Source organism: Aulonocara stuartgranti (assembly GCF_965226115.1).
Source record: "Aulonocara stuartgranti genome assembly, chromosome: 4".
NCBI lineage: Eukaryota > Metazoa > Chordata > Actinopteri > Cichliformes > Cichlidae > Aulonocara > Aulonocara stuartgranti.
Genome location: NC_138942.1, coordinates 16,525,111 through 16,534,037, shown reverse-complemented (window position 1 = coordinate 16,534,037; position 8,927 = coordinate 16,525,111). Strand labels below are relative to the sequence as shown.

Genomic DNA, 8,927 nt, shown 5'->3' with positions numbered 1-8,927 from the left:
GTATGTACTTACCCCCCTACCAAACACACACACATGCACGCACAACCTCTACAGCTCCCCCCTGTAGCTGACCAAGGCTAATTTTTCTGTTTACTCCATTCAGTGTTTCATAGTCGAACAGATCAAACATTCTGCAAAGCTGTGGGTTTGTTTACTCCAGCTCTGACCCACACCCAGCCAGGGACGCACAAGCACTGCAGCTCTTTTTCCACATTTGGCATTTTTTGCTGTCATCACAGACTTCTCCCCGCTCTCATTTCAAATTTTTATGCCCCCCACCCCACCTGTCTTTGCCCTTAAAAACGTTCCAATACTTCTTTTTAACCATTCATCTAATGTTAATCAATTACCCCTTTCATTTCTCCCCTTCTACCCGTGGAGCCATCGTCCATTTTTGCGAGCCTCATGGCTTCTTTTATCACATTTATGAGGTGTTATTTTTGAACTCAAACACTCTCCTTGATTTTGTTCTGCCTTCTCACACCTTCCTTGTTATCCTTTTTTTCCTCAGACTCTCCAGCTACTTTGAAGCAATCCCCCCTCTCTTTGCGAGCTCTCCCAGTCATGCACAAGAATACATACTGCCGTGCATGTGAATCCACTCACGTGCATGCTCACACGTAGCCTGTGCTGGTGCAGCTGCGTGTGATGTGAAGCCAGATCCATTCTTTTCCCAGGCAGACCATCAGGAGTGAGGACTCCGGCTCACAGTTCACCGTGCTCCTTGGCGCTCTCACCTTCCTCCCTTTCTTTCTTTTTTTTTTCCAGCTGGTGAGATGACATAATTCAAGGGGGTCGCAGGATGGCGACAAGATGAAAAGCAAATAACCAGAAATTATGATTGTGTACGGTTAGCATGTAATGACTTTTTTCATTGTTCTTTTTTTTTTAAAGCTTACCTTATGGAGCAATCTTCATCTCCTGAGGACTTTAAGAGCTTAAAATCTATCAAATTGGCAATGAGTTAGGATTAATTTGGTTTTGTAGTCAAACATATAAAGCATCTGCCTCAGGTAATTATTAAAAATTAAACAGATATTAAACAAAAATTATGATCTAACTAGTTTGTAGTCAATATACTAAAATGTAAAATTTAAGTGACACCGCATCATGTTGCACAGATGTATGTACTGTTTGTGCAGACCAGCATATGTACTGTATGCCTGAGTAGCAGTATTCATTAAGGTTGCCTGGTACCATTATATTATTCAAATTTAACAAGTAATTATAAAAAGACGAACTTACATTCAATTTTATCAGTGTAACTACAAAATCAGGGTATTATTACAATGTTATTACATCAATTGAAATGTTTAAAACAAATAAGGTTAGCGTATTCACATTTTAGGGCCCCCATGTTACCCCGCTTACAAATGTAAGATACAAACAGAAGACGTCACATTAAATTTTGTTTTTAGAGGCGCTGTCAGAAGCGGTTGAGAGAGTTTTCTCCCCTAAGAGGGAGCGAGTATAACATCAGCTCTGTTTGTTTATTCGTCTGATTGTTAGCAGTGTAATTCAAGATTAATTTTGTGTGATGGTGGATGTCAGTAACAGCTCGAGCTGATTGAATTTTGGGGAAAGGTCACACCAAATGTGAAAATGAGTAAAAACTTGAAATTACCCACAATACTTTAATGGATCACCTACAAACTTCACAACAACATGCCAGGCTGTTTGAGACATGAATACTTTTGGATGAGCGTATGACCGTGACCTTTGATGTTAGCTCCCAAGTTCAAAGTTGACCTAGAAAAAAAATGTAAGAAACCATATTAAGTAATATATCACATGGCAGGGCATGGACAGAGCTGTACAACACTTTTTAAATTGTTTCAATGCCTTTTGACGTCAAAATGAAACCATAAGATTTTGCAAAGTTACACACTACATGAATATATCTTAAAATCTTAGGTTTGACAGCTCATAGAAGCCAAAGATTTCCACCAATGCTGCTCCAATCACATGGATAAAGATAAAATAAAAATACACCATTTTATTGTGTAACGCTTTCAGGGTCATAGGTCAAAGGTCAGGCTCACATGAATTAGGAAAATGCTTTCGTTTCCACTGGATCATCTCCAAGCAACATATTTGTCATTGGGGGGCATAAGTACTTTGTTTGTTTGAGCTCTTAAAACATTATTTTTGCAAATAAAATATATAACTTCACAATGACACAAGATTGTATATAGATGAATATACTACACTAGTTTTCTATAACAGCAATGCTAATGTCATCATCAGCTTGTGGGGATAGGTTAACTGATTAATCCAAATTGCCCATAGGTGTGAATGCGGGAGTGAATGAGAGTGCGAATGGTTGTCTGTCTCTGTGTGTTGGCCCTTCGACAGGCTGGCGACCTGTCCAAGGTGTACCCCGCCTCTCACCCTGTGACAGCTGAGATAGGCTCCAGCGCCCCCCGTGACCCTGAAAAAGGATAAGAGAAAGCGAATGGATGGATAATGTCCTCATGTTGTAATAAAAAATCAGAGGTTTAGGTTTTTGGAAAAAAACAAAGCAGTTTTATTTGAACCAAAGCAAAATGAGTTTTTAATTTACAATTTATCTATAAAATATTATTGCTGTTGACAAAATTCATGTTTACTTCTTTGATTAACTTGCAGTAACCTGGTGCTTATTGAAAATTATCCTGTAACTCCTGTATGACAAAATGAATTTTGGTTAATTTTCCCAAAGGTCCGGTGATATGATCTGGTGGCCTTTTGGTGTTCTCAGGGTGTGCGCATGTAAAACAGCTCATTACTGAGTGGAGTTGTGTGGGTGATGCTTGTATCCAACAGACTGAAGGCGTGCTGTGATGTTTGATGTTCACGTGGTCCAACTTTACTACATTGTGTATCGAGGCCAGACTCTTGTTGCATAATGCTAATATGCTCCCACGTAGCTACAACCAACAAAAAGGATCAAATATTACAAAGAAACAAATATGGATCTGTAAGAGCTGCCTTGTGAAAAGTGGTGTGTTCTTGAATTTTGCTTGTTCGCTGAGGGAAAAAGCTGGTCTTGTGACTCTCAGATTTTAAAAAAAGGAGAGCGTGCTGCTAATTTGTTGTGATCCTGCTGTGTTTAGCTGGTTCTGGTTCACATCGAGGGGGCATGAGAGGCATCCATATTGTTTAATAATCAGTGGGCTGTTTAGATTACACATGCAGGTTGGAGCAAAGAGAAGCCAGACCCACCATCTCTGCATGTAGCACCCCAAACAAGAACCACATGTCTGATTTCTGGTTCTTTAATAATTTCTCTCCCCTGCTTGACTTCCCTCTCTCCACCCCATCCTCGTGCTATATACTTCCCCCGACTCCTTACCCTGGGAAAAAAAAAATAAAAAAAAATGTGGAAGCTCAAAGATTCAAAAACACATGTGGTTAACCATAAAACTTCACATGCACTCTGTGTACTGCAGCCCCCTCCACACCCCACACTCTCATCCCCTCCAACCACCCAACCAACCGACACACACATCGACCTAGAAGGAGAAGAAAAGTCATACATTAGAGGAGACATGGAAACAATGGGAAGAGAGGAAGCAACATCAGGCAACAATCTGAGCTGTCTGAGGCAGGGAGCAAAAACAAAGAGGTTTGGGGGGGTTGGTGGTGGGACAATGGCGACAGTCAGAAAGAAGGTGACTGCAGGCTACCATTCCTGCACGGGGCCCAGAACAATGCCTATCCTGTGGCTTGGTGGGGCCGCGCTGTGCACTAGGTGAAATTTAAGACAAACGTAAACACCAAAGGAGGACAAAGGCACTCCCTCTCTTTACAAAAGATGCCTTCCCTTCAGTTGTGGGGAGGATGCACGCAAAATTCCCCAACGCGGCCCGGCCGGCTATCACGCCTCATGTCCTCAGTGCCCTTTGGCAGCATAGCATCCGGGCGCTGCTTCACCGCAGCGGCAGCAGATTGGGTTTCTGGCTTTCAGTGTCATGCCCCTGTCTTCTTTATTCCCCAAAGCACAGTGAGATACATAATCTCTTCAGTTTCTTGCTGTTTGATTGGTGAGGAAAATACAACGTCTGTACCGTTGGATAAAAGAGCAGCTACTCCTCTCAAGCCTTCCGACAGAACGTTTATAAGCCCGCAATGACAATGCAGATCCAGTTTATGCCTTACAGTGATAACTCTGTTAATTCCTCTCTTATGGGTGCCGTCCAGCTCACCGTGGCCAAGCAGCCGTTGTCTAAACATGACATCGTTAGTATAAAGTGGTGTAAGGTCACTTGATTGGTTAAACGGTGAAGGGATCAGTTTCCACAGTGGCGTCTACTCAGGATCCAGACGTGGGCCGCTGATTGACCACAGTCACTGGTTGTCTGGGTTGATGGTTGCGACTGCAGTTGCTGATGCAGGTTAAATGATGGGGTTTGTTAAACCTGGACGGAAAATTGGGGGTCTCGTTCTCTTTTACAAGTCTATGGTGAAACGACTGAAGGGTTTTTTGTCGTTTTTTTTTTTTTTTTAAAAAAGAGGTTTGCGGTGACAGAAAGCGAGCAACTCAGCTGTTCTTTAGGTTTGTGTTTCTAACTCTGGATCAACTTATCGTGTGCTTTAATGTACCCTGCCGTGCCATTTCGCCGTAAAATCCCAAACATTTAAGGCTCAGGAAGGGGATGTGGCAAGTGCATTACCACTGCTTTGAAATGGCTTTACTCCAAAGGGGGGATGGGATCAAGGTCACACCTTTTCTTCACTAACAATCCATTTTTGAAAATGGGCTTTGTAACGGCCGCACACAAACGCCAACGGCTCGCATTTGCCATTCAGCGTGCCTCTGTGAGATTTTGGTTCCACATCCTGTTTAGGTTCCTGTTTGCCATTGTTCCAAGTCAGAAGCCTTTGATCTCACATCGTGTGGGCGGGACAGGTAGCAGAATTTGGATATGAACTGGTGAAACAATAGCAGGCAGAGATGTGAGGGGGAGGCTGAGGTGGCAGATTAACTCAAAGTCGTGCCAGTTGATTAAAGTTCACAGCTGCTTACTTTGAATTGTGCACCCAAGTATGTGCCAGTACTCACTGCATAAGATCCAACAGAAAGATATCAGTGGATAAATGTAGAACTGGATAGAAAACAGATTAAAGTGTAAAAGTTCTTGCTTTTGTTCTCAATTCCATGAACTTTTGTTTGCCTTCTTTTTTTAATCGGCAAACACACTTTGAATGTTTTCGTGAGAAACGGGCCAATGGTCTCGATCCTGCCGGGTTCACTGTGATTGGATTACATGCAAATTTATTTGGGAAATTAGATCTAGCACCTTTCTCACACATGCATGCATTTTCCTGTCAACTATCACATGACACAGCATGGCTCGCAGGATGATCACTGCGTCAAATGTGGTTTTACAGCCATAAATTTTTCCCTGTAAAGCAGACTAAACGCTGGGCACCAACCAGTCAACCTGTCATTAGGAAGGATGTATCAGGGGGTAACCTACCAAAGATGACTGTAAATGAGCAATAGCCTTGGAAGAAAGGGGCGCAATATGCTAGTCTTTCAGCCGGGATTTTGTGAGGCATCACAGATGTGGCATCCCCTGTGATACACTACGTGCCCATGCGTTGTGCCCATCCCTCATTGTGCATTCCTGTCCTCCTCAGATGGTCACATTTCCTGAATCCTTCCTTTCCTGGTCTTTCAGCTGCAGTGTTTTTCTTGTCCTTTTAAAACATTAGAAATTAGATTAGAAAGAGAAAAAGTACACTTTTCTCCATCATGGATATCAACAGACCAAGCAAGGCTTTCTAAACTCTCTAAGCTGTTGTTCAGACTTGAAGTAGTGTTTATGTGCATTCTCCCATTAGAAACCCATTTTAGCCACAACACATGAACGCACAATCTTTAATGCCAATAACTCTGAACCAGCACAAAGGATCACTGCTTGGTTTCAGGATCTCTATGGCACTAATTGATGATAAGCTAAAAGAGATATAAAAGCTAACGGTGAAAAAAAACAACCCCAAAATGCATCACTCACTCATGTTTAAAAAGCCTTCCTACATTCATGAATAGCAGTCTAGAGTCTTCCCAACCCCATGAATCCTTCAAAAAGATGACCCCATCTAAAATAGCTCCCCATACAAAGGTGGGTTCACAAGGCCTTCTGACAGTGGAGCGCCGCTCTGTGAGGGCCTCTTAGTTCTAAAGATTCTAAAAGATGGCCTTCAAGTGTATGCACTGACCTTTGCTGATGAAAGGGCTGAAAATGGTATTTTAACAATATCATGATGCCCTTTCAATATGAAAGGCAGCATAAGCAACACTCTTAAGCAATGAAACTTGAAGGACGCGAGTGTGACAGAAGGACGTGATGGGTAAAATAGCATCGGGGGGGCATCGGTGTGCAGGTGAGGCTATAGCATAAGATGTTAGCTATTTAAATGCTGCCTGCATGCTAGAATGAGTTAATTACATCACCATACGCAGCCGGAGGTTTCACCTGATGCGCACTGAGGAACAGTTTTGCAAAAGATGGACAGTGTTAATTTAAGACGTCCCATAAGTGCAATGAAAAATCTGAAAAGGAGTTTCTAACAAGTATTGCGCACAGTCATGGTAGAAGGAAATCAAATGCACTTTATTGATTAATTGATCATAATAATTGATCATTGCACACTTAACTGTCAACGGCATTGCTCTTAGAGAGGCAATTGCTGCCCATCGGTCTAAGCAGAAGATCATTTACAGTTGCCAGTCTTCCCAGGGATGGACTTCCAAGTAAAGTCAAATCGTGAAATGCTCAGAGAAAGGGCTCCATCTCAGACTCCACAGGCCTCAGTTAGCATGTTAAACATTAAAGTTAAAGACAGAACAATTAGAAAAAGGCTAAACAACTATGGGGCAGCGTGCCTCACAGCATGAAGAGTTGTGTTTGAGTCCTGAGTTTGAATCTACCATCAGGCTGGGATCTTTCTGTGTGGCGTTCACATGTTCTCCCCAGGTACTACAGTCCAAAGACACGCAAGTGGGGTTGGATTAACTGGTGATTCTAAACTGCCCATAGGTGTGAATGTGTGCGAATGGTTGCCTGTCATTCTGTGTTAACCCTGCGAGAGACTGACGACCTGTCCAGGCCTTATGTCTCGCCCTGTGATAGCTGGCATAGTCTCCAGCCCCCTGCAACCCTGAAAAGGATAACTGGAAGAGACTGGATGGATGAACAAGTACAACAAGGAAGACGCCTAGACTCTTTAAAAACAACAAGTTGCATCTGAACTATCCACAAGACTTCTTGGACCTCTGTCCTCAGGACACAAACCAAACACCGCATATCAGCAAAAACACCTCTTACCAACGGTCTAGCACAGTGTTGGAGGGGTGATGATTCAGGTTAGGGACCTTGCTGTTGTTGAGTTGACCACGAACTTCTCTGTGTGGCAAACTAGTCAAATGTGAGGCCATCAGACAGCTACAGATTGGCAGAAATTTGGTGATGCAACAATGATCCCAAGCACAGCAGCAATCCTACAACAGAATGTCTGAAAAAGAAAAGAATTAAGGTGTTGAAATGAACCCGTCAAAGCACACACCTCAAGCCTGACTGCAATGCTTTGGTGGGACCTTCAGAGAGCTGCGTGTAAACGAATGTCTTCAAACCTCGATGAACTGAAGCAACACTGTAAAGAAGAGTGGTCAAAAATCCCTCCACAACAATGTGAGAGACTACTCCAAGTTATAGTCGCTAATGGTGGTTGTACAAGCTACTGAATTGCCATTTAGCTTAGTTATTGTTAAACAAATAATGACACGGTGTAGCAAGTAATGTCATTTGAAGCTGTATTTACCTCATTTTAAAACTTCCTGAGAACTTGGATGTCCTCATACCTAAAACCTTCAAACTGAAATAAGAATACTTTCTTTTTTTTTTTTTACCATGACTGCATGTAGCCAGAGCCTCCGACAGACCTCTTTCACGTGAAACAGTAAACACAGGTGGTACTAATCACTTAGATTAAGGCTATATTAAACAAAACCTTCATTAATGTCATTAGCAACACCTGTGTTTACCTCATTTTTAATGTAAAAAAAACAAAACCCACACACATATGCTGAATTAGCTTCACCACTCCTACTCACTGTTGCATCAACTGTGTTCACCCATAGTTGCTAATTGTTTAGAAAATGATGGTGCTGAAAAACTTCCTAAAAACACTGCATATGCACAGTAGTCTGGAGTTAGACGGGAAATCACGGAGGCGTAAAACCAGGCTATGAGAATCTATCAGGGAAAAAAGGTTTGACACGTGCACGGCACAGTCATATCCCACTCTTTGCAGTCTTTAATGCCCCACCGCTGCAGTGCAAAGTCCATATAATATCTGATCGTGCCGCTGAATCCACAGCGAGCGAGCGGACATCACGTGTCCCGTCTCCTGGACTCACTTAACCAAACATACCTTTTTCCAGCAAATAAGATAATTTTTTACCGTTCAGTTCAGAGACACAAAGTTGATGTAGCCCATCAGACGATCTTGGGATTCTCTGTTAATGTCAAACAGCATTATGTTTGAGAGTTCTCATCCCTCTGCCCTAATTGGGACTGAGCAAAAGTGCACGTTATACCCTCACACGCAGTTCATAAAGTGCCACAGGAGGCCAAACATTTTACCATGTAAATAACTGGCTAAAATGTACTTATAACATATATTTGCCAAATGTCTCATTAACACACACTTAGCTCTCCCGGTCTCTGTCTGCTTCTTCCCCTAAAACACACGGAGGCTCTAGTGGCCAAATTAATGCTGCATGTTTTCATTTCCAACAGGGAGTACATTAAGAGCTGATAATGGATGCAAATTTCTCACTGGATCCAATGAGTTTTACTCTGCGCAGCAGGGGTGTGTGTGTGTGTGGTGAAGCTGCTTCTAAACACAAGCACACACAGACGCGCCACCATCCTAAT

General features: G+C 42.5%; 1 long non-coding RNA gene across 1 annotated transcript; it reads right to left on the bottom strand.

Moving 5' to 3' along the window:
- Nucleotides 1-5,612: 5,612 nt before the first annotated feature.
- On the bottom strand, nt 5,613-8,538 carry LOC309705683. Its single transcript, XR_014276590.1, has 3 exons — nt 8,452-8,538; nt 7,317-7,503; nt 5,613-5,685 (listed from the first exon to the last, which is right to left on the bottom strand). It is a non-coding gene; the product is annotated as an uncharacterized lncRNA (long non-coding RNA).
- Between the last annotated feature and the right edge of the window lie 389 nt (nt 8,539-8,927).